The sequence below is a fragment of the Halichoerus grypus genome, chromosome 3 (genome assembly GCF_964656455.1).
Source record: "Halichoerus grypus chromosome 3, mHalGry1.hap1.1, whole genome shotgun sequence".
Taxonomy (NCBI): domain Eukaryota; kingdom Metazoa; phylum Chordata; class Mammalia; order Carnivora; family Phocidae; genus Halichoerus; species Halichoerus grypus.
In genome coordinates this window covers 121007014-121032534 of record NC_135714.1, presented here as the reverse complement: position 1 = coordinate 121032534, position 25521 = coordinate 121007014, and the positions used below count along the sequence as shown (strand labels likewise).

General features: G+C 41.4%; 1 protein-coding gene across 5 annotated transcripts in view; it reads right to left on the bottom strand.

The window, feature by feature from the left end:
- IL15 (interleukin 15) overlaps positions 1-24613 on the bottom strand; it is a 77736-nt gene extending 53123 nt beyond the window's left edge. For 2 of the 5 annotated variants that reach the window (XM_078069257.1, XM_036105226.2), the window contains exon 1: positions 24134-24611. The gene's annotated coding sequence lies outside the window, so the exon portion shown is untranslated. Of the gene's footprint in view, positions 1-23595; positions 23926-24133 lie in introns of those variants that run through there. The other 3 variants (XM_078069259.1, XM_036105221.2, XM_036105228.2) reach the window with 2 other exon arrangements.
- Positions 24614-25521: the final 908 nt, after the last annotated feature.

The window sequence follows — 25521 nt, the reverse complement described above, 5'->3', positions numbered from 1 at the left end:
CTTACTGATTTAATAAAAGTTTTGGGGCACCTGGGTGGCTCAGTCGGTTAAGCATCTGCCTTCGGCTCAGGTCACGATCCCAGGGTCCTGGGATCCAACCCCGCGTAGGGGCTCCTTGCTCAGCAAGTCTGCTTCTCCCTCTCCCTCTGCAATTCCTCCTGCTTGTGCTCTCTTAGCCATTCAATATATATGCCTATATGCTGGAATCTTCCTGAATTATTTAAAACATTTATTCAAAACTTATTGTATATAAGAACCTAGTAACTGGTTTTGATCCTTAAGAAACATGCCAACGGGGGGGGGGGGGGGTAGTGGAATGCAAACAACTAACTAATGCACTTCGTATTTGAATAGAAAAATAAGAAAAGGCCCATGTTAAAACATAGTGTGAGGCAATTAATTCTGAAGAGATGAGGAAGATGAGGGATTAGGAACGATTTCAGTGAGAAGGTGACATTTGAGCTGGCCTTTAAGAATGAGTAGTGTTACTCTAGCAAAATGAATGCTGCCCACAGAGCTCAGAATTCAAGAAGGTGGGTGAGGAATGATATTTTAAGAGGATTTTGAATGTGGCTTTACTCTCGCCCTGGAACTGGTGAATAGAGCTCCATGTTGGGGATGAAGAAGCGTTAAGAGGGCGCCTGGGTGGCTCAGTCGTTAAGCGTCTGCCTTGGGCTCGGGTCATGATCCCGAGGTCCTGGGATTGAGCCCCGCATCGGGCTCCCTGCTCGGCGGGAAGCCTGCTTCTCCCTCTCCCACTCCCCCTGCTTGTGTTCCCTCTCTCACTGTGTCTCTGTCAAGTAAATAAATAATCTTAAAAAAAAAAAAAGAAGCATTAAGTTACCCCACATTCTAAAGAGAGTTTTACAGCTAGGTCCAGACACCTGCTCCAGAGCTAACTTAGAGGTAGGCAAGCCCTTACTACTTTTACTCCCACCAAACCACCAACTTCACCCCAAGCACCCTTCCCAAGTCCATATACAGAAGACTAAAATACCAGGAAGGAAGAGAAAGGCAATGGTTAGAATCACCAGCCAAGAGCATGATGAGAAATGCTATGGGACTATACATAAAAGAGACTGTGCTATAGACTGAATTGCTTCTTCCAAAATTCTTATGTTGCAGCCCTAACCCCATTGTGATGGTGTTTGGAGATGAGGCTTTAGAGATATGATTAGGGTTGAATGAGGTCATAAGGGTGGGGCCCTCATGATGGGATTAGTGTCCCTGTAAGAAGAGACACCAGAGACTTTATCCCCTCCACCCCGCCACACCATGTTAGGACACAGCAAGAAGACAGCCATCTGCAAGCCAGAAATAGTCCTCACCAGAGAAGGGAATAGCTGCCACCTTGATCTTGGACTTCCCAGCCTCCAGAAGCCCATGATATTTTGTTATGAGAGCCTGAGCTGAGCAATACAGACTGGCATCTCATCTCCTGGGTAGACATCATATCAGCTCAAGAGATTGCTGATTTGCTGTTAAACCTACCTTACCAAAGGGGAAAAAAAAATAATGCAGAAAAGCATCAGATTTTATTTCCAGTGTTTGATGCAGCAAAGCTACGGATCAAAGCTCGCGTCTTTGCAAGGGGACTCGGATAATCAGACCTGGTGGGCTATCCCACTAATGGAGGGAGCTGAGAGGGTAGGAAGAGGTTAAGACTAATCACACACAGAGGGCCAGTACAGAGACCACTCTACATGTGAGGAAGAACTCACACATGTCCCACAGAAATGCCCAACTTTGGAACCCTCCTCCACAGAAGGTATCAATGGTGAGTTACTATTAGCCAGGAAGAGAAGCAACAACCAACAGAGAATGACCTCCAATCAGAAGCTAATCTGGCCCTTTTGCCCTATGTCCCCTCCCGGTCTCCACTTCCATCAGGGAAAACCAGAAGGAGGCTAGTAGGCATGAAAACGTGAACCACACCCTCTTCCCCCTTCTAGTCCCGCAGGTCTAACTTGAACTGGAGGAACACATGAAGATGAGACTGGGGTCTTAAATGGACTCCACAGTTACATCATTGGAAGTAACCAGCATGCTATAGGGCCTGACACTTTGCAGATGAATCACTGCAAATGGATTATGAGGGGAGTGGTTCCAGAAACATTTCAGAGTTAGCACAAAGAATCTTATATACCATCTATTATGGAGGAAAAGGAAAGAGTCAATGACTGGTCAGAAAAGATAAATTTGTTTTGGATCGATTTAAGGCAAATTCCTATTTTCATCATTTTCTCCCATCCTCTGACAATATCTTTTCTAGTTTATTCCCTTTCAAATCCCCCTTTTAAATAACCTCTCACTTGAGGCATTACTATTATACAATATTAAGAATATCAAGAATTCTTACTAAGCTTTGTGTTGACGGAAAAGATTAAGGTTTTTGAGAAAAATGTTCAATTTCAAAGTTGGTCTTGGACACAGCCATCAATCTTAGCATGTTTTTTCTTTTTTGTCTCCACCTGTGCATCATATTTATGTAACAGCCAACCCCTTAATCCTGGTTTTACTTCCCACTTCACTGGTCTCCTCCATCATCTCCTAAGAACTTCTTCGAGATTTTTCTTGGATATTTTTTCATCCTGTCTATGAAGCTCCATCAACTCTATCAGGCACACCTAAGACAGGCCCATTCCTTGGATCCTTCTCCCTCTCGGATCAGGAAACAAGCTTCCTTGACAGCCAGGACAACTGACGAATTCTGCATGAGGCATGAGAATGAAATTAGCAGACACACTAAAAGGCACAGGATGGGCACTCACATCTGATTTTCAAATAGAATGCCCTTGAGAAAAGGCTATGGCTTGTTGGCTTCCTCTGTTTACCCTGAGCTTCAAAAGGGAGGATGAATAAGAGCACCTAAGATTGTGGTTTAAAGCTGGTTGGACTCAGGACAGTCTAATCCTTCACCTATTAGCAACGTGGGCTAATGTTTCCTAGCCTAGGGAGATTGCAGGCTAGCTCTTTCAGGAAACACCTAAGAAGAGGCAACAAAAATACTTAAACAAAAGAAACTCTAACTCAGCTTTCCTGCCATTTTGCCCCAAGAATCTGTCAGGTTAAGTGACATCCTCTTAAAAACGCTGTTACAATGTGCCTTCTCCATGAATGCACAGCAGTAATTCCTGCAGATTAAGGCTGACCTAGCCAGGTCATTGGCCCCTATGTGGCTGAATACATGTTTGGGAAAACTTATCTCATCCCTTAGAGTTTAATTAGTACATATTTAAATGGAATTAGAAACAAAGAATGTTAGATACTCCCAAGAACTTCCAGCTGGGCATCCATAAATCATAAAGAAATTGGGTCATGAAAAAATCAAGTGACTTGCTCTAAACAGCAAGGCTATGAAGGAATTGATACGTATTCCCATTAAGATGTGAAGGTGCTACTCAGAGTTTTAGTGAACACGGAGGCTCTCATGACCCCAGCTGACAGCTCAGAGTGGAGTCTCTCCCCAGAAACGCCCTCAGTGGAAGGGAGCTGCCTAGCACAAGATCACACCTCCCTGTGGGGGCCTGGCCTCTTTCGCTGCAGTTGGAACATTCCTGAAGCTCCATCTGGGCTGCAGAGCACTCACTATCCATGGGACTCATGGGCCAACGCCTCTATTGCCAACCGCATCCCTCTTCACCTACTTCCTCTGCCTACCTTACTCCTGTCATGGCTTACTTCCATCAGGTGTCCTCCCGGAGAACACGCCCCAGTACACCTCCTGCATGTGCATTTCTAGATCACAGTCTGCTTCCCAGGGAACTCAACCTACAAAAACAGTCTATTCCAGTACTTGAGAAAATCGAACATTGGGAAACACTTGGCCTACACTGACGTAGACTGTTGCAGGATCTCTTTTAATTTAACAAGGTGCACTATGAATCCCCAATAAATACCCAGAAGTTACAGAAAGTTATTTAGCCAGAGAACCCTCTTTTTATATTGAACACCTTCTGAGACTGTTTGTGCAATATGCTCTGGGAAACATGAATGCAATTCACTCTAGCTCACATTAGACTATAATTGCTAATGTTATTCATGTCTATATGTCCTGTAATAGCAAAAGATTGGAAATAACTTAAATCTCCACAGAGGACTGCTTAAACAAATTATGATATAGCCATAGGATGGAATATTATGCATCCATAGGAAAAAAATGAGACGGTCTTTAAGTACCAGTATGAAAAAGTATCCCAGATACATACTTTTAAGTGCAAGAAGCAAGGTTACTCAATAGTGCATACTTGTTTTTTAAAAAAAGGATTGAACATATGTTTATGTTTCCTTGGGCATGCACAAAATATTTATAAAGGTATGAACTAGGAAATGATAGCAGCGGTTGTTTCCATAAAAGGGAATTAAAAGCAACTTGGTCCCCTCTGAATTTTAAACCATGGGAATAGATTACCTTTTGAAAAAAAATTAAAATATTAAAAATTAAAAGCAAAACACCACAAAGTATTAAATAGCAGATACTTAAATACTTTGTCTAATTATATATGAAGAGACCCTGGGGAAAAAAAAAATGTGTAACATTTTTCTTAGTTCCTTAGATTATGAGCTCCTTGAAGACAGGCACTATGTCTTCCTATTCATTTATTTGTAATGCTCAAAGCCTAGCAGAATGCCTGAACCAGAGGAGGCAGTTAATAATGTGCTTTTTAATTGAATCCTATTGCTTCCATATAGCAACAGATTTAAAGTAGCCCTTTTTTCCTTTCTTTCTTTTTTTATAATAAACAAAAAAAAATTTTTAATGTAGGATCCAGGGAAACTCTAGAAATGGAGGAAGAATAGCACATTCTTTCATGTATTTTCTTGGTTTGGTTTTTCTGTTATTAGCCTATAGTCATCTAAAAAGCATCTGGAGCTATGCTGTCCAATACAGTAGCCACTAGCCGTATGTGGCTATTTAAATATAAATGTAAATTAATTAAAATTAAATTAAATTAAAAATTCATTTTCTCAGTTGAGCTAGCCATGTTTCGAGGGCTCAAAAGCCACAAGTGGTCTGTGGTGACTTTACTGGACACAGCAGACGGAGAACATTCCCACCACCGCAGAAACTCCTTCTGGACAGCACTGATGCCGGTATAGCAGAGGCTTTGGTTTCGCTCCTATCTGGATTGAAGCCCAACTTAGCCACTTACTAACAATAGGGTTTAGAGGAGATTCATCAATCTCCTTGGGCCTCAGTTTCTTCATCTGTATAATGGGGGAAATGATAGTGCCTCCCCTCCCCGGGTCATTGTAAGAGTCAAGTAAGTTCATTCATGAAAACCACACAGAACAGGCCCAGACACACAGTGAGCGCTCGAAGATGTTACCTCTCTGTGATTATCACCACCGTGATTGTGACACCTCACCACGAACCGCTCACAATCCGGCTGTTCCCCCCGCTCCCATAAGTCCCTCAGAAAAAGTGGCCATTAACATCCTTACCATCTAGTTCAGTGTTATTAAAGTACCAGTCTACAGCGAATAAAGCTTACAAGAATTCCTTCTTCAGAAAAGACTTTGTGAAAAAAAAGAAAAATGTTGGGCGAACTAAAGATGTGTGCTAGTGGTGTGGTGAATTTGCATTCTGGTACGAGCTCTTTATTGGGTCAAATCCTGGAAACAAACATTTTCATACTTTGGACTGCAATGGTCTAGTTGGATATGATTTTAAAATTCTCACAAAGAAGGCATCTGTCATACTCCGCCATGTAGAGAGCAAAGTCTAGTACCAGCAAAACTGAAAGGGAGAGGCAGCTGGGTCAGTCAAGGTGAGGTTTTTATAGCTGGTAAATGTGAATTAAATTTCAAAGAACATAAATCATGATGAGAGGAGAGACAGAAGTGGAGAAGAACGGCCAAGGAACAATAGCAAGGGAAAGGAAAAAGAGAAGACTCATAGCTTTAGCCAGCCCTTCAAAAATCAAGAAATAGTTTCCTTTTAGCCCAGAGGCCAAGCCATTCCCTTGCTAACTTGTGGCTTCCAACAACAGAAAACCAGACAAACCTGAATCTACTAGCAGCCAGTTTTGGCCTCTTTAGTGCTTCTGTGTGGTATATCTTCACATAATATAATAGCAATATTAAATATATATAACTTTAAACTCAGAAAATATATATGGGAAGCTATTTCAGTGACTTTCTGACCCTTCAAACATTTGCAGTTAAAGATAAGTGAGCCAAAAAAACCCCAAAAAAGTGCTCACGTGTGTGTTTTAAATGAATGTTCTTCTTTTGAATTCCTCGGTACTTATATAAAAAGACCTATATAAAAATTATTCCTCGTCATAAAAATCAGCCAATTATTACTAACCAATTTTCCAGTACGGCCTCTATAGATAATTGTTTAACTATTAAAGTGTATGTTGTGATTTGTAACGGCCACATGCTGGCACCACGTGCTTGCTCTGTGTTGCCGCAGAAGACATACTTTATCTGCTGTAGCATGAAATGCTGTATGACAATTTAGAATGACGCACACTTCTTATTACCTGCTGATAAAAAGCTATCAGGGAAAACGACAGTTTAATTATATAGCACATCTCCTGCTGGCAAATAACTGGATTCTAACATTTCTATGGCTTCTCACCAATCCCTCACAGAAGCAGAGAGGTAAGATTACCACAATCCTCAGAAGTATCACTTACAATTAAGTAAAGAAGTCTAAGGCAAAGTAGATCTTTCATATTAAATACAGATGCACTTTCGGCCACAATCTCTCAGCGCCCTGTCCCCAGACAGTCCTGCCAGAGTTGGCTGTCGTTCCTCTCATGTTTTATTTTTTCTGGCTGATTAGGCCTTTGGTATTTCCCATTCCAAATACCCAGGTTGTTATGAGATGCATCAAGTGATTTATTCTGAGCACCGGATCTCTGAATCAACACAGTGGCCACAAATTTGCTGTAGTAGTCCCAAAGGTCTTGTTTCTAAAGCATTACTTGCTGGGCTCCTTCTTGACGAGTAACCTAAACTGCTCAACTCTCCATAGCAAAGCAGTCGTGCTTATAAAACTGGGAAGAGGCTGGGCGCCTGGGTGGCTCAGTCAGTTAAGCGTCTCTCAGGTCATGATCCCAGGGTCCTGGGATCGAGTCCCTCATCGGGTGCCCTGCTCAGTGGGGAGTCTGCTTCTCCCTCAGCCCTTTACTCTAATTATGCTCTTTCTCGTTCACTCTCTCTCTCTCTAAAATAAATAAATAAAATCTTTGGAGAAAAAAAAAGACCTGCCAAGAGGCAGACTGTCTCTATTCATAAAATTTATTTGCAATCGGCAGAGTGCTTGGACTCTTGAGTTCTAGGGTGGTCCATGTGGCTGTCGGCCTTTTTTCCCCGGACTGGATGCAGACCTTCTCTATCTTTGACAGCACTGCTGGCTCTTTTCTCTCCACCAGGGCTGTGTGCAATTTCCTGGGACACAGCTAACAGAATGCCTGCCCCCAGATTAGGACATTGCATCAGATGTTTTCGTTCTTTATCTCCTCTTTCCCCTGTCTCACTAGATATTCTTATTTAAATAGTAGCTACCAAAACTACCGCTATGAATATATTGTCATTCCTTTATTCTTTCTAACCTTTGCTTTTCATTTTTCTCTGCTTTTTATCAATTCTTCCATGCTCCTCAGCTTGTGTGCAAAGAAAAATGGTAATATAGACCTCACCGAACACGTAGTGTGCCCCATTCCTTCTATGGGATTACATATTTGGTTTTGTTTTTTTTTTAAAGATTTTATTTATTTATTTGTGAGAGAGAGAATGAGAGACAGAGAGCATGAGAAGGAGGAGGGTCAGAGGGAGAAGCAGACTCCCTGCTGAGCAGGGAGCCCGATGCGGCACTTGATCCCAGGACTCCAGGATCATGACCTGAGCCGAAGGCAGTTGCTTAACCAACTGAGCCATCCAGGCGCCCGGGATTACATATTTGTTAACAGCGTTTAAAATTCTGACCCTTTCTGTTGGGTGAATTTGGCAGAATGCCTCCAAATGGCCGTATTTTTGTAGCCTAAAATGTCACATTTCTTTTGAAGGTCCCCCCACCCCCTCAGAGGGGCTGATGGAGAGATAAAGTGGCAGCTTTTTACGCCAAAACCATCCCTACATAACAGAGGCTGTCCTATTAACTTAAATGACCAAATTACTAATGAGAAGATTTGTGACAAACACGGAATGGGAGCAAATGAAACTGAAAGGTCTTGTAGAATATATCATCCGGGATAGAAAACAGCATAGAAAATAATCTGGGTGGCTCAGTCGTTAAGCGTCTGCCTTCGGCTCAGGTCATGATCCCAGTGTCCTGGGATCGAGTCCCGCATCGGGCTCCCTGCTCAGCGGGAAGCCTGCTTCTCCCTCTCCCACTCCCCCTGCTTGTGTTCCCTCTCTCTGTCTCTCTGTCAAAATAAATAAATAAAATCTTAAAAAAAAAAAAAAAAGAATCTCCATTCAGTAACAGAACACAGCCCTCTAGGCAACCACCATGAAATGTGTCACTACCATTTGCTGGGACAAAGAGAATTTCTCTCTTTGGACTTGTGTAAACAATAGCAATGTTGTTCACTATCTTTTCTTTTACCAGACGCCACGCAGATGTCTTTACAAACTATTCATCACTAAAACGTTGCAATTTCGAAAACTATGGTTTACGCAACACTGAGACTGACGGCTCCTTGATAAAATCTGGGAGCCTCCCTAATCTTACCAAAAGCACAGAATCGACTGAAAGCCTAGAGAACCCAACCCTGATCCTGTTTGTCTTTAGAAAGCTATGTGACCTTAGCAAGGTACTTTGTGTCTCTTAACCTCAGTTTCTTTATCTTTAAAATAAAGAAACTAGACTGGAAGATGTCCAAAGTCCTTCCCAGTGTTTACGTACAACTATTAAGGTCACAGGTAGCTTATCAGCATATAGTCAAATCCATCCACATTATATTAATCATCAGTGCCGTCAGATTTGACACCTGAGGGAATTCCTCGGCTTTAATCATCTTAATTTTCCAGAAGAGAAAAAAAGTGCAGAGAAACTAAATACATTGTCCAGTTTTACACAAAGAGGTAAAACTGGGGTTTACCAAGTGTCGTCCTGGATTCTTGGTTTAAGTCTTAACCAGTAGTTCATTCAGTCAACAGGAAGCATAAGACATGTGCTATACCCTGGGTCCCCTCTCCATATTCGTTTCAATTTCAAAACAGGTCTACTTATCCCAAAAATCAAGAGTTATAAAATGCTTGGGGCTTACAATCTGATATGTACTGATCATAACTAAAGGGCAGTGTTAGTGGAATTTGAATTGTTTTAATTTCAAACCTTAGATCTAACTATCCTGTCCCAGCACTGGCACCATCAGCAAAATGCTGTGATTATGCCATTTACTCTACTTGTTTCCAAATAGCTACTTTCTGGGTCAGAACGACTAAAGTAAACAGGCCACCCATAACAATTCTGTGTCATCCTAACCCACTGTAGCCCAACTGACACCTCTCTACCTTGGGGGATGGGGAAGATAGAAATTTCATAATCTCCTTTACCCTGTGGCTAAGCCATCACCCTCTTGCTTTTACACTGGGATCTTCGAGATCTTTGTCCAATGTGGCTTGACGATAATAATGGTAAATATCATCATATATTTACATATGTACTGTTTCTTGGATGAATCATTTGGGAGAAGGGAAAATAATTAATCCCAGGCAGTTCCAAATTAAATGAAGAACCGGTAAGAACAACTAGCTTTTTCTTTGGAAATCTGCCCTGTAGGTTCCAGAGAAATAAGATGGTTCGTGGAATGTCAACCCATGCTCACGAGCTAATGCCAATACTGTAAAAACTCCCTTGGGAGAGAGGAGGAAATTGTATCTCATTTCAGCAGACCAGAGTTGGACAGCCTAGGGCCAGAAGTAGAGGATGAGAAGAGGAAGAAGGTTCTAGTTGCTGTACCTTGTTTCCTCCCATATTGTCCCTGAAAAGTACGGTTAGGAGATGCTTGTTTTATTGCAGGTGTTAACCTTAACTGGCACTTTCTGATTGGGCCTGGATTGCAGGGCATTCAGAACCTGGAAAATCGGCAACATGATTGCATAAGCCCATACCCTGGACCCAACTAATTGTTCCTCTCATCACTGGTGCAAGACAGAAGGGGCACCTAGAACAAGGGACTGGGAAAGATCCTTGAACAAGGTATTAGACTTGTGGGGGAGTCATGCAGTTGTTCAACAGTATAGGCTCTTCAACCTGAAGGGGACCCCACACCGACACAGTTGGAGGACATAAGCTAGAGTCAAGGGTTTTGTCTCTTGGCCAATAATGCTAGCCAATGATGACCTCAACTTAAGAAAGAGAAGTTTATAGGGAAGAATATATAGTAGGGTCTCTATAAGAGAGAGACAAAACTGAAAAAAAAAAAAAAATGTAGGCCAGATGGGAAAAGCCAAATGGAACAGATAAAACAAGAATTTAAAAAACTAAAAAATACTTGGTAGAACATAAGAAGGATTTTGGAAATCTGAATCAGGAACAAAAAATATGAAGAAATAACTGGGTATAGTAAATATTACAAACAAACAAACAAACAAACCCACAAGTGATAAAAGTAAAGATTTAAGCAGATAGGCTGAATGTCAGAATGAATACTGCTGGAGAGTGGCAGAATGAGCCAGACTGTTAGATCACGCAGTATCCTGCAAGGCATTAGGAACTAACCATTAGATGGGGAAAAATAAAGGAAGTGTAGATGGAAGATGAGAGTAGGAATTGCAACTCTGTCTACTTGCAGTCTGAAAAAAAATAAGGTAATAAATGAAAAGATAATAACCAAGATTTTCCCAAAATTCTAAACATAAGACCTCAAAATAAAGAAGATAAGAGTAGCAAAGAAAATAAATTGAAAACACATCCCACTCACAGCCAGGCATATTTTAGTGGCATCCGAAAAGATTCAAGCCCTCCAAAGAAGACATACAAATGGCCAACAGACACATGAACAGACACTCAACGTCACTGATCATCAGGGAAATGCAAATCAAAATCACAGTGAGTTATCACCTCACACCTGCCCAAATGGCTAAAATCAAAAACACAAGAAACAACAAGTGTCAGCAAGGATGTGGAGAAAAAGGAACCCTCTTGCACTGCTGGTGGGAATGTAAACAGGTGCAGCCACTGTGGAAAACACTATGGAGGTTCTTCAAAAAATTAAAGCTAGAATTACCATAGGATCCAGTAATTCCAATATGAAAATACTAATTTGAAAAGATAGATGCACCCTTAATGTTTACTGCAACATTATTTATAATAGCCAAATTATGGAAGCAACCCAGTGGCCATTGATAGATGATTAGATAAAGAAGATGTGATAGATATATAAATAGATATATAGAGATATACATGTATACAATGGAATGTTACTCAGCCATAAAAATGAATGAAATCTTGCCATTTGCAACAACATGGAGGGAGCTAGAGAGTATGATGCTAAGTGAAATATGTCAGTCGGAGAAAGACAAATACCATATGATCTCACGCACACGTGGAATTTAAGAAACAAAAAAAATGAACAAAGAAGAGAAACAAAAAAAAACAGACTCTTAACTATAGAGAATAAACAGATGGGTGAAATAGGAGAAGGGGATTAAGTGTACACTTATCATGATGAGCACTGAGTACTGTATAGAACTGTTGAATCACTGTATTGTACACCTGAACCTCATAACCCTGTATATTAATTATATTGGAATGTTAAAAAGAATTCAAGCCAAAGAGAAACTTCAACCATATTCATTAGAGTGAAAGCAAACAAAGGTCAGAATGATGTCACACTTCTTGAACAACAGATGCAAGATAATGGAGCAGAGTCCCCACAATGTTGAAGAAAAAATAACTTTGTACCTAGAATTAAATATCTGGGTAAATCATTATTTACATGTGAAGGCAAAATTAATATATTCACAGGCACACAAGACGTCAGAAAAATTCACCCTTTATGGCCCGTTTGAAGTAATTTTTGGAGAAAGCAAAAAGATATCGGAAGCAAAGATAAGTAAAGAATTTAACATTTCTGGTCGTTTAAATAAGCAAAACTTACAAAGCAATTAGAATACTGCTTGTCACATAGTAAGTACTCAGGAAAAATGAGTGGCTATTATCTTTGTTTTCAGTACTCTGTTAAATAGTTGTGTGGATACTGACATCCTCATCATTCTCCAAAACTGAAGGAAGTGCTTTTTAAATTTCTTTATTAAGAATGACATTTACTAGGGGCGGCTGGGTGGCTCAGTCAGTTAAGCATCTGCCTTCAGCTCAGGTCATGATCCCAGGGTCCTGGGATCCAGCCCCAATTGGGCTCCCTGCCCAGCGGGAAGTCTGCTTCTCCCTCTGCCCCTCTCCCCTGCTCGGGCTCTCTCTCACTCTCTCACTCTCTCACTCGAGTTCTCTCTATCGAATAAATAAATAAAATTATTAAAGAATGACATTCACTAGAGATTATTTACCAGATATCATTCATTCATTCACGCATTTGGAAGATCCCATTTAATCTCATGAAGCTCTTATCCAAATGCTGATAATAACTTCTCCTACATTCATCCATTAGCATTATATTGATAGATTTTCTAATATTGGACTATCCATACAATCCTCAAGTAAATCCCATTTGATTATGATAAATGTCTTCCTGGTGGGGGCGGTTGTGCCCTGTGTTTTATTGTTATGTTAGCTGATATTTCATTTAGTGTTAAAAACTGCTACTGAGTTTTTGTTACTCTGTCTAGCTGTCTTGCTGAACTTGCTTATTAGTTTTCATAGCTTGTTAATTTTCATGGCTTTTACTTATAAATAATGATAATTCTACCGCCTCCCTTTTAATCTTTATGCCTCTTCTTAGTTTTTCCAATGAAATAGCACATGCTAGGTGAAGCATACAGGCTTTGGAGAGAGACTTAGCTGTGGATCCTGGGCACAAGGTGTGCTTGGACCCTTGGTGCTTCTGAGTCACCTGAAAAGCAGTGAGAAAAGCACCTCAAGGAGTTTACAAGGATTCCACAAGTTGAAATGCTTGGCACGTGGCCAACAATAAATGCTAACTATTGAAATATTTACTAAATAAAGTTAAGAACAAGGGATACGGGAGGGCACATGATGTAATGAGCACTGTGTATTAATAATGCAACTGATGAATCACTGAACTCTACCTCTGAAACTAACAATACACTATCTGTCAATTAACTGAATTAAAAAAAAAAAAAAAAGAACAAGGCATACCTAATCCAATCTTGGAAGTTTAGGAAAATCTGCCTGAGAAACAATATGAAACTGAAACCTCTGGACCAGGTGTGTGAGTCAGAAGAAAGGGTATAGGAAAAAATACTGGATGCAATAAAGCATTCCCAAGGAGGGACGCGCATGTCCACATGCTTTGCAATGACAGAAAGCACAGCATGTTTAGAGAATGGACAGCTGTTCAGTATAAGTATACTGGATGACTCAGCTCTTCGGATACCAATATTAACTGCTCCAGTAGATAATGAGTTGCTGAAAGGAATTATGTTTGGTTCAGTTTTTTATCCGTAAGAGCACTTGGCAAAGAGCCATGCACTGAAAAAGTGCTCAATAAATATTTGCTATTTTTAGGAAGGTTTCTGGTCCGTTGTAAGCCTACTTGATTCAAAACCATAGCCTGGGAGCCAATACTTTATAAACTGCAGAGGCTAAAAGTAATGTGTCTTGAATTAAGAAAGGTCAAGGTTTAGAAGAGAGATACCTCAATATCAAATCTAAATCAGCCATCATAAAACCACAGGTCTGAAGTTTTAGAAGTCCTTCACAAAACAATGAGAAGAGTCCAGGGGTAAAGTCTAATGATATAAAATACAGATTCTTAAAAATCTGACATCTGGGATTACTGCAAATTTTAAAGTGACATAATAAAGTTGTTATGTCTATGTATTTGTTTCCTTGGATTCTCAGGAGAAGGAGCACTAAATAAATTAAATATTAACAGTACTACTATTTTTACAAAAATTTTTTCATCTTTTTTGTATTTTGAAATATTTTTTTTCAAAATAATTGGCAAATAGAATTAAGAAAATGAAAAAATTTCTATTAAAAAATTTTAAAGAATAGGGTGTGTCTTGTTTCTATTTCCTTTCATTTACTGAAGGATTTACTTTGCAATTTATAAAATGATCCCCTCAATAAAAACTGGCACAAAATATTAAACAGCACCTCCCTCTTTTTTTTAGTTCTAATAGGCTCATGCTGATCTAAAAAAGCTCATATGCATCATCCTAAAAATGAATGTAAGGATTCTATCAGTAGTCTGGCCCAAATTAGATCCTCAGGAAATTCTATTTCCCTTCCTGACCCTGACAATATGCTGGTATTGGTTTTCCAACAGCTATCTGATCATTGATGATTTATTTCCGGTCAAATCTAGTCAAACTCCTTTTCTCAAAACCTTTTATCACTTGGCCCCTCAGCAATATGTGATAGATATGGACAGCAAAAATAACATTATTAAAGATCGATTATGAGGGCGCCTGGGTGGCTCAGTTGGTTAAGCGACTGCCTTCGGCTCAGGTCACGATCCTGGAGTCCCTGGATCGAGTCCGGCATCGGGCTCCCTGCTCGGCAGGGAGCCTGCTTCTCCCTCTGACCCTCCCCCCCTCTCATGTGCTCTCTCTCATTCTGTCTCAAATAAATAAATAAAATCTTAAAAAAAAAAAAAAAAAAAAAAAAGATCGATTATGTGCCAGGCAAGGTGCTAGGCACACAAGGATGCTGCGTTTCCCAAACTCCAGCCCTTCCAACCCCATCATCACAATTCTTGTCATTCTTGGTACCACTTTCATCATTCACTCAAGAGGAAAATCAATCTGAAAACAAGTCAATATAATAAAATACTGCCGATACTATTAGAGAGGTACCCATCAGGAGGGGACAAAAACAAAGGAGAAATGTAGTCAATATTTCTAGGGGGCTTGAGAGGAGGTAAAGTTGGGGCTTTGCCTGGAGAACTTCACAGAGGAAGTGACTCTTTAAAGACTGGTATATTAAAAAAATAAATAAATAAAAATGAACTCATAGATACAGAAAATAGATGGGTGGTTGCCAGAGGCAGGGGGTTGAGGAATGGGTGAAATGGGTAAAAGGAGTTGAAAGGTACAAACTTCTAGTTATAAAATAAATAAGCCATGGGAATGTAATGTACAGCATGGTGACTATAGTTAATACTGTATTGCATATTTGAAAGTTTCTAAAAGAGTAAGCCTCTCTTGCATGGGGGTTTCAGGGTAGGGTAGGAAGGGACACATAATTCAGTCAGTAACTGTTACCTTTCCAAAAACTGAAAAAATCTGAACTCCAAACATATCTGACCCTAAGAGTTTTAGAAAGTATTATAAACCTAGTAGTTATAAACCTAGTAGTATGTCAGATAGTTATAGGTGTATGGAAGAGAGTTTAAACACAGTGCTGATGGGAGTGCAACAGGAAGTACATGAGTTAGGGAAAACCTCACCACAAATGGGATACTGAACCAAGCCAATGAGGTAAGGGAATAGGCTATATCTGAGAGAAGAGCAGTCTAAGTAGGGGAACAGCAAGTTCAAGACACTTCGATAAGAACAGAGCAGTATGTGTGATGAGGAGAAAGGTTGTCAGTGTGACTGAAATAGTGGAAGAATAGTAGGTAAGATAACAGAGATAAAAATCACTTAGGGCCTTACTGACCTTTGCAATGGAATTTGGCTTTTACAGAAGTGAGGTGAAAAGGCTAAGGAGGGTTTTGAATGGAGGAGGAGCATGACCTAATTAATGTTTTAACAGGATCACAATGTGTGGCTGATCATCTCCAAAGATGGCTGCCATCATCGGCACCATCCCTCGTTGAACAAGCATGACAAGCTACCTAGCGAGGGGTAGAGTCTATGTCCTCTCCCACTGAATCTGGGATGGCCTTCTAACTTGCTATTCCCAACAGAATGAAACAAATGTAAAGTCTGGGAATTCTATACCCAGGCCTTAAAAGGATTTGCAGCTCCCACTTCCTCTTTTATGGAAGCTGGATACTATATAAGAAGTCTGACAACCCTGAGACCATCATCAATCTCATCTTTCTAGATTGAGAAAGCCCAATCTAGCCATTTGGAAAGGCCAAGTGTAATAGAATGAAAGAACCCACCAACAGCCTGACCCAACGTCTTGAGCCATCTCAGACAGTCCTTGGACACTGGAGTCAGCTGAGACCACAGACACTGTGGAATGGAGACAAGTCATTACCACCGTGTCCTGTCCAAATTTCTAACCTCCAAACCTTGAACAAATAAAATGGTTCTTGTTTCACACCATGAAGTTTTGGAGGAGTTTATCACATAGCAATTAAAAACTGATACTAAAACTGTTAATGAGATCAGGTGGTGGGTAGACACCTGAAATGCAGCAAAGCTACTCTTTCTAGTCAAAGTTAGAAAGGCAATGATGAACCTCTTACTGGTGGCTGGAGAGAGGGCAACACATTACACTGTGGCCAAATGCCTGGCAACACTGCAATAATACAGAAGAAAGAAAATATATCTAATGTACTTGTGGACCTGACTAAGAAGATTTCTGAGCATGATAACTGGCTCCATTTAGCTGCCCAAGATTGATTACAGGAAGACAAAGATGAACTAAAGTGTTCAAGTGGGATTTAGAGAAAATTGTTCAACCCAGGATTTGCCAGCTTAGAAAAGAAAACTTTTTGTCATTCTTGCCTCTCCAGACAGCAGAAGATTCTCAAAGAAAGAAGCAGTCCTAGGACAAAATTCAAATCCAGGGTCTATTAGCACAATGTGCTCTCAGGTTAAAGATCAAATCAAGTGCGTGGCTGGAAGATGCCTCATCAAGACCTTAGATGAAGGTAGTGCCTCATAGACCCAGTCAGCAGGACAAAAATGCTTCGAAAAACCTTAAGGGTTTCTCCTACAGCATTCTGAAAGGGTTTCTCCTACAGCATTCTGACTTGCAGCCAAAGTAAAGAGGGGTGTGTCATGAGAGTCTAATGGGTACGTCCTTCTCTAAGGGAGTGAACCTCAATAAAATTTATAGGAAGCCTTCAAGATTTAAAAGAAATTGTACTTAAAAAAAAAAAAAACCCACAAAAAACTCACCACCAGGTAAACAAAAGGAAAGACACAAAAGGTCCCTAGATCCCAAACTCAGAGCAGGAAGTGGCTTACTCAGCTGCTGACGAGAGCTAGTTCTTATGGAAAAGAAAGAAAGACTCAAAGGAGGGGGCTTTAACTTTCCAGCCAGCCCAGATGAGGTGCCACACGTAGGAATGAAGAAACCTTCCGGAATGTTTCCTCCCCTGGGGCCTAGTAAGAGCTAAGGAGCTGAATGTAGCCCAGACTGCGGAATCATGACAAGTAACAAATTACTATTTGTTAAGCCAGTGGTTTCTGGGAGTTTGTTTGTTTGTTTTGAGGGTTTGCTTGTTTGTTTTGTGGGTTTGTTTGTTTGTTTAATGCAGGCAGGGCAAATAAACAGAAGCTTTCTGGCTGCTGTGTCCCACTGAGAACAGACTGGGGGGGAGGGGCAAGTATAGCAGCAGGGAGACCAATCTTGCAGTGATACCTTGAGGCATGACAAGAGTAGCTTGGATACAGGTGGCAGCAGTGAAGCAGGTGAGAAGTCAGATGTGGGATATACGCTGAAGGGACAGCTAAACGACCTGGTGGCAGATTAAAATGTGGGGGGTGAAAAAAAGAGAAGTAAGGACACCTCTGAGATGAACTAAGTGATTATCTATGCAACTCAAAGAATGGAACTGCCACCAAGTAAGAGGAGGGAGACAGTGGAAGAAGCAGTTTGGGGGTTAAGCCAGGAATCCAGTGAGTCCTAGACACCTCCTCAGGAATACTAACTAGACTGTTGTGTATACGAGTCTGGAGTTCAGGGGGAGGTCATGACCGGATATAGAAATCACCACTCTAGGAAGGCATTAACAACTACGAGGCTGGATGAGATCACCAAGGGAGTGAGTTACACAGACAAAGGACCTAGAGACTGAGCCCGCTGACTCCTCTGTTTAGAGGTTAGGGAAACGCAACCAGCAAGAGACTGAAATGGGTGATGGTATGGCAGAAGGACAAGCAGGAGAGGGGGGACTGCCTGGAAGCCAAATGAAAAACTCTGAAAAAAACTCTGCTGAAAGAGTGCACCAGAAGAGAATCAAGCCCTAACCGCGGAATCCAACATGGCGGGGCTTAGTACCTCTGACAAGGACAGTTTTAGTGGAGTAGTGGGGATGACAGCCTGCCTGGTTCAAGAGACAGTGAGAAGAGAGAAATTGGAGACAGAAAGTAGAATTGAAAATGGGGACCGAAAAACCAGGTGGTGGCTGGAGAGAAACATGAGGCCAAAGACAGCTGTTTGTTGTTTTTGTTGTTGTTTATGGGAGAAATTATAGTGATGGGAAAGACCCATTACAGAGAGACAAAAATTGATGATAGAAAGAATGAATTACTAAAGGCTCTGTCCTTGAGCAGATAACAGGAATGAGACTGCACCGCTGAAGGACTGCAATGGATTTCTGGCTGGGTTCCTTATCTCCAATTTGTTTTTTCTTCAATAAATCCTACCCCAGACTGATTTCCCCCAAATACTGTTTTTATAATAGTCCATCATTGTTTTTGCTCTGTTGTTTTCTACCTGTTTTACACTCCTCTGCTTAGTTGTCAAACTGCTGAATGTCCTGACTCTCATTGAAGTCAATACAAATCAACCATGTGACCAACCCTGGGCTGGGCTCACACTGTCAATACTTTATTCAAAATGTGACTGTAGAGACACACATAACAAGATGAACTTACAGAGACAAAAGTTATCACAGCAACAAAGAAATTCTTCATACAAGGGAAAAAATAATTCCACCTGGGCAGTATAAAGGGGCGGCAACAGTTATGGAGGTCGGATGCTTTCAGCAGGGCGCAGGAAGGATGACGAGGAGTGAGCAGGAATAGCAAGTGTGTCTAGAGCACAGAGAAGTGTGACTGGAACTAGCATGGAAGAGGAGCCCAGGCTGGGAAGGCTATCCAATCCCCCAAGCCTGGCTGGAAGCTATTCCCCTCCCAACCCCCGCTCTCAGTGGGAAGCCTCTGCAGCTGCCAGTTCTTTACCCCTCCCTCCCCTACACACACACACACACACACACACACAGTCTCTGTTTTAAGCAAAATGAGCCCTGGCAATCTACAAACCAACCTTAGGAGGGCGGGCAACAGGCTGAACCAGATCAGAGATCTTCAAAGTAAAAAACAGGTACCCCTGGGGAACCCCACAGCTTTCCAAGGGCTGTATGGATATAGAGAGTTCTAAAGGAACCAATTTCCGGATCCACTATTTCCATAGGAACCCTTTTTTATAAGTGATATGCCTGAAATGTGCCAACAGCAAGCAGTTTCTGGCAAGTTCTCTTTTCCCACTTCCCCTTTCATAATTACCCTTCACCCATTTTACCAAAGGAAGGCACATCTCTCTCCCATTCAGAATCTCACCATATGTCTTGCCTCCCCAGGGTGCCAAATAAAGGGGCAATTTGAAAAACTGATATTAGAGAAACTTCTTTCAGGAAAGCATTGATATCAACACTACCCATACCTACATGTATGATACACATTTCCAGTATAGTTTAGTTTTATGCCTCATAATTACTTATCAAAAGTTAATGAATTACTTTGGTTACCTGTGTACTAATATTTAAAATAACATAAAGGATAATTTTAACAGAATTATTTTAAAAATTAAATTTAAATGTATATACTTTTTGTTGCAGAAGAGTAAGAAGAACACGGAAGTTGGAAAAACATATTGTAAACTTTCTAACTATAAAATGTTCAATTAAAGAATAATTGAATATTTTAGAGGTCAGAGCTAACAGTGCCCAAGGGGTATTTCATTTCTTGAATTTCTATTAGAAGGCATATAAGCAAAATGCCCAGTGAGAATGAAATGATACAAGGGATTATTGAATGTATCACAGGGCTTCTTTCCTGTGCCACTGTGATAAGTAGAGCTCCCCCCGCCCCCACCAACCTTACAACCATCATATTTTCTTCTTGTAGGATCATTTTCAGTTTCAATTCCTTTATTTAACAAAATACTTTCTGTCACTCTCCTGATCCCCTCTGCAGTCTGTTAGCACTTGGAGAAACCTTAGCATCAGGAGAAGAAGCAACTATGTATTACTAGAAAATGATGAGCGAATACACATTCAGACTTTTTTAATCCATTTTTATATGGTCTATATACAAAATATACATTTTGTACACACACACCCATACATATATGCATATGCATATATGTACATATGTATATTTTGGTCCTTTCGAAAATGACCCACAAGACACTACTAGAGTCACAGTGGGATAAAACACTGAAAAATATATGTATATGTATACCCTGCCTCCAGATATAAAACGACTACGAATAACACTGCTGAATTGAAATGAGACCAAAGAGCTTCTTATTTCCTACATCCGATTCCAGTAGTGAGGAACTTGAAGAAAAAAAAAAAGGTAAAGCAAAATAATAAATATATAATTAATAATAATTAGTAAAGGGCGCCTGGGTGGCTCAGTTTGTTAAGCGTCTGCCTTCTGCTCGGGTCATGATCCCAGGATCCAGGGATCGAGCCCCACATCGGGCTTCCAGCTCAGCGGGAAGCCTGCTTCTCCCTCTCCCACTCCCCCTGCTTGTGTTCCCTCTCTCGCTGTCTCTCTCTCTCTGTTGAAAAATAAATAAAATCTTTAAAAAATAATAATAATAATGATTAGTAAAATTCACCATTAAATAGCTAGTAGTGAATATACTGCAGGACTAGCTAAAACCACAAAGGTTCTTCCAACTTCCCTATGGAATTTTTACACTCAATCCATTCAAATAGGATAGCAGCAAGCACTTAAGCATTATTCAATCTCAATAGCCTCATGTAGTAATCTGCAATCACTGTGTAAGTAAACCAAAGAGCTAATACTGAACTAAGGAAAGCAGCTGGCCTCTTGCCAACCTTCATACCATAAAGCCTCTGAAAAAGCTTCTCAAATAGTTGACTACACCACCTCGGTTGTGATATAATGGGAAAGGCTTCTGTTCTGATCTCTCCATGAACCCCAGCTTTCCACTTGGATGGATGAATGGACAGGGAGATGGATAAATTCAGCATACAGATCAATCCACATGTACCTATGCCAAGCCCTATCAGCAAAAACTGATGCAAATTAATGTTTTCATTCAGGAACCATGAAAGAAGTTTCTCCAAGGAACCAAACACATATGGACACTCATGTGAATACTAGTTGATCATAAAGCTAATCTTTAAATATATAATTAATGATTGATGTCAATCATGCAAGTACTATATAAGCAGTGTTACTTGAAAACCAACATTCTATCATTATAACACTGCGTCCATCAAAATGAAGTCGTGGTTAGTTGTCACCGCCAAATTGTGGGAAATACTTATATGGAAATATCATTCTTCCTAAATACCCGTGATCTTAAATCTGTCCGGGTTCAAATCCTCAGTTCTACCACTTACCTAGCTCTGTAACTTTGGGAAAGTTATTTATTACCCTATGCTTCAATTTTCTCAGCAGTATAATATAGTCCCTACCACCACATAACTTTATTATGATGATTTTTAAAAATACATACTTGGAACAACGTCCAGTACATAATAAGAACTCAACAATTATCAGCTATAATTCATATTATTTCCCATAATTCAAGTTCCTGGCAGAAAGACAGAACTCTCTGTATCATTAACTAAACTTCAAAAGAATAGCTACCTAATGAGCAAACTTAACAGTAAACTCTAAGAGATAAATGAAGAAAAGGACAGTTTTCTAAGTTTTAAGATGTTTTTAAAACTAGTTGTGGTTCAAGACCCACTTAAAAACCTAATTAGAGTTGTGGACATTTTCCTAAGAAAAATCCACTTATCCATAACATTTCAGGGCTTCAATCATAGCCTTCCTGAAATCTACTCAGAGCCAGCAAACCTGAGATGGAGAACCTCCTGGGGTTTAAAATCCTCTAATTATCAAACTCTGTTTCAATAAACTTTAAACCACTGATTTTCTCCCTCCTTCATAGAAGTTGATAAACATGTATTTCATTAACAACTAGTATGTCTTGCAATAGAGCTGCTGACATTTATAACTGAATCTCATGGGTGAAAACAAAAAGCATCAAATCATTTTCTTTAAGCCCACCAAAATCTGCAGTAAAATTCCAAATTTCAGGACTACAACTTCAAACCAGGTTCTGGAGTTCCTACTCCAGACTGTCGGAGAATAGTGAATCCAAAGTATGGGAAGGGGCGCCTGGCTGGTTCGGTCAGTAGAGCATGTGACTCTTGATCTCCGGGAAGTGACTTCGAGCCCCACATTGGGTGTAGAGCTTACTTAATAAAAAATAATATATACATTAATAGATTAATAATAAGTTAAAAAAACAAAGTATGGGAACACTGCTTACTAGAGCTTCAGGACCAGTGACCAACCTATCTCCTCTGTGTCACTCTGTCACAGAGCAGATGATACTGCAGCCATTCTGAGTATGACTAAAACTTTGAGAGGAGAAAACACAGGGAGAGATGGAAGAATGTGACCTTAAAACACAATCATAACAAACCTTTAAAACTTTCTGAGACTTCTTAACTTGATTACATAAAATTTTAAATTCTTCGTCACTTTAAATCTAAGAAGCCTGTTGCTTTTTTTTTTTTCAGTCCCTTCCTTTATATCTCTTTATGTTCTTTCCTTTGTACCACCTTCCTCTGTCTACCTTGCCCACCACACTGCTTTTCAATAAAACAACAGGAGTTTAAAAATTGAATCCATATATCACCTTGCTGCTTTCAGTAGAACAGTCCCCCTCACAGCCATCCCACTGCAGGATGCCACAACCATCCAGATCTAATCTGTTCATTCAGTCAAGTCAGTAAAACCTCATTAGGCACACTGAGAAGATGAGGATGCCTATCAGTTACAAGTCATCACCCGTGTCATAACATTAGAAAGTAGCTTTAAAAAACATAATGGAAAACAGCTAACGACAACCACTTTACTTCCAGTTTTGAAACTTCTGACTCACCCTGTTTAAGAATCTGTTAATACGCATCGTTTAAGAATAACCTTGCTTTATCTACGTTGAAGTTATCAAAATCTTAAATGCACGGCATTACATAAATTAAAATGAATCGTATCCGTTCGCAAAATGCAATCTCAGTTGGAAAAAATCAACCAGATTTTCATTTAAATCCACCTTGGATAAGGGTTTTATTGCAATTAAAGTCTCCTGCATCTCTTCCAAGTTACTAAGACTGCTTTTCTAAGAGATGAGTGGCTTGTCCAGGGTTGGAAGTGAGAATATAGACCCAGGCCTGATTGCCCAGCAGTAACCATTTCTGCAAGTTCCTCTCCCTAGGAGGACAAGGGTCCTTATTCAAGAAGAGGAGGGTAACTCGATTTTGCAAACAAAGGTAGCGACAGACGCGCAGGGCCCTACACACCTTTGCGCCCACCGACAGGGAGTTTGGGAGGCGGCAGGGAAGAAGCGGGGAGCTGCGGTACCTTTCTTGAACTCTCTGAGCTCGGTTAGGTACAGAACTCAGCGCTCCGTGCTGCCAGACGGCGTCTTCTCCGAAACCGGCAGCTTGGCGGGGGCAGCCAGACGCACGTCCCTTGCTCTCCGCGGGTCAGCTGCAGAGTCAGCGGAGGGGAGAGCCCGGCGCCGGGCGCTGCCTCCCGCCACTCCGCTGCCTGCAACACCGAAAGACCGCGAGCGCACGGAGGAGCGGCGCGGGACCCGCAAGCGGACGAGCAAGCTGCGCACCTCTGGAAGTGGAGGATGGCGAGCAGAGGGCACGGGAGGAATAAAGGGTCAGCAGGGGAAAAACCTCTGTGCGTAGTGCAACCGAAAACTGAAGTCGCGGTCAAGTGTTCCCCGTGAGAGGGCAGGGCGGGGCAGCGCGACCCGCAGCTGGTGGCGGGAAACGGGTGGGTCCGCCCGGAGCTGGGAGAGGCCCGAGGCGTAGGCTTTCGGGGAAAATTCCATCGCCTTTTCAACCACCACCACCTCCCCTCCCAGAGCGAAGTAGCAGAACTCTACCTCCATCGAGTCCGGGCTGCAGGGCTGGGGGCGGCAAGCGGCGCAGCCGGACGGGCGCGGCCACCCGGCTCCCTTCCCTGGCGATGGGCTTCGACTGCAACGAGCGAGTCAGCCGGGGTTCCCCATGGGCGCCCTGAACCCAGGGAGTCCCAACCCCCAGCGAAAAGAAAAGTGAAAGAGAAAAGAGCAAGGAGCACAGGGCAAGATAAACATCCCCAGCGGAGGCTGGGGGAGGGGAAGGTGGCAGCAGACCCTGAACGATTGCCCCAGGTGTCCAAGTTCCCCGCCCCCTGGGCTGGGACTCTCGGCAGGTTTCTGCCACTGCCAAGTCCGGGGGCGCAGAACCTGGAGGGAGGAGGAGGTCAGGGAGCGCCGGCCCCGCCTCGCAGAAATCCCGGACGGCGGCTTTGGCCTGTGCCTGTACCTTCCCGGGCACCTGCAGGGAAAGCGCGAGAAGTCTGCGAGACCACCCCCAGCACCCACCCAGCCTGGCTGAGGGCGGGAGGCCTCCCCGGAAAAGCCTGGAGACCTGGGCGCGTGGTTGCGCTTGCAAGTGGCCCAGAGGCAAGGGAAAAGTGTGTAGTAGGATCGGGCTGGGCTGGGCGGCTACTCCAGACCAACCCCTCAGCCCGCAGCGCAGGTTGGAAGAAGGAAGGCTCAGGTGAGGTCTTACTGCAGAAGACGGAATAAGACAGCTGGATGATTACTTTGTCCAAGGCAGTTAACACGGAGGGTGAACCGGCAGAAATGAGCCTGCCTGTGGATCACTTTTCCAGTCTAGTGCATACTCGAGTGTAAACACTGCACATGGCCCCATTAAATAGGACCGTGTGAAATGGTATTAGAGTATTTTACAGTTGAAAGAAGGGAGTAAGTTCTTTGAAGCTGAGTGATCCTTATGCCATACAGAGTCAGCAGAAAAGTCCTTGCCCAGTTTTGAAAACACTTTGAGGAAACTTGAACACCTATGAATCACCGAAAATCCCTAATGGAAGGTGCTTCCCCAAATTTTCCAGTTATGTCACAGAAAAAATGATATGGCTCCCTGGAGTTTAGTAAACATTTAACTGCCTTTTCTTTACAATTACCTATGTGTTAAAAAAATAGAAAAATATTAGAAGTGATTTAAATATTAAATATGCATAAAATTCCACGTAAAATAATTTCATATTTTTATGAAAAAGTTGATCTCTAGATAGTCACTTTCAACAAAAAAAGGTGATATATAAAAATGTAAAAACCATTTTTACAACAATTCAAAAATTTACCATGGTTGGAAATTATATTTAAAGAAATTAAACATTTTTTTCTGTCCAAGACAATGTAATGTTGAATTTTCTTGTAATAATGCCAATGATCTCAAATCTAATCAGACTTTTTCATAGCAA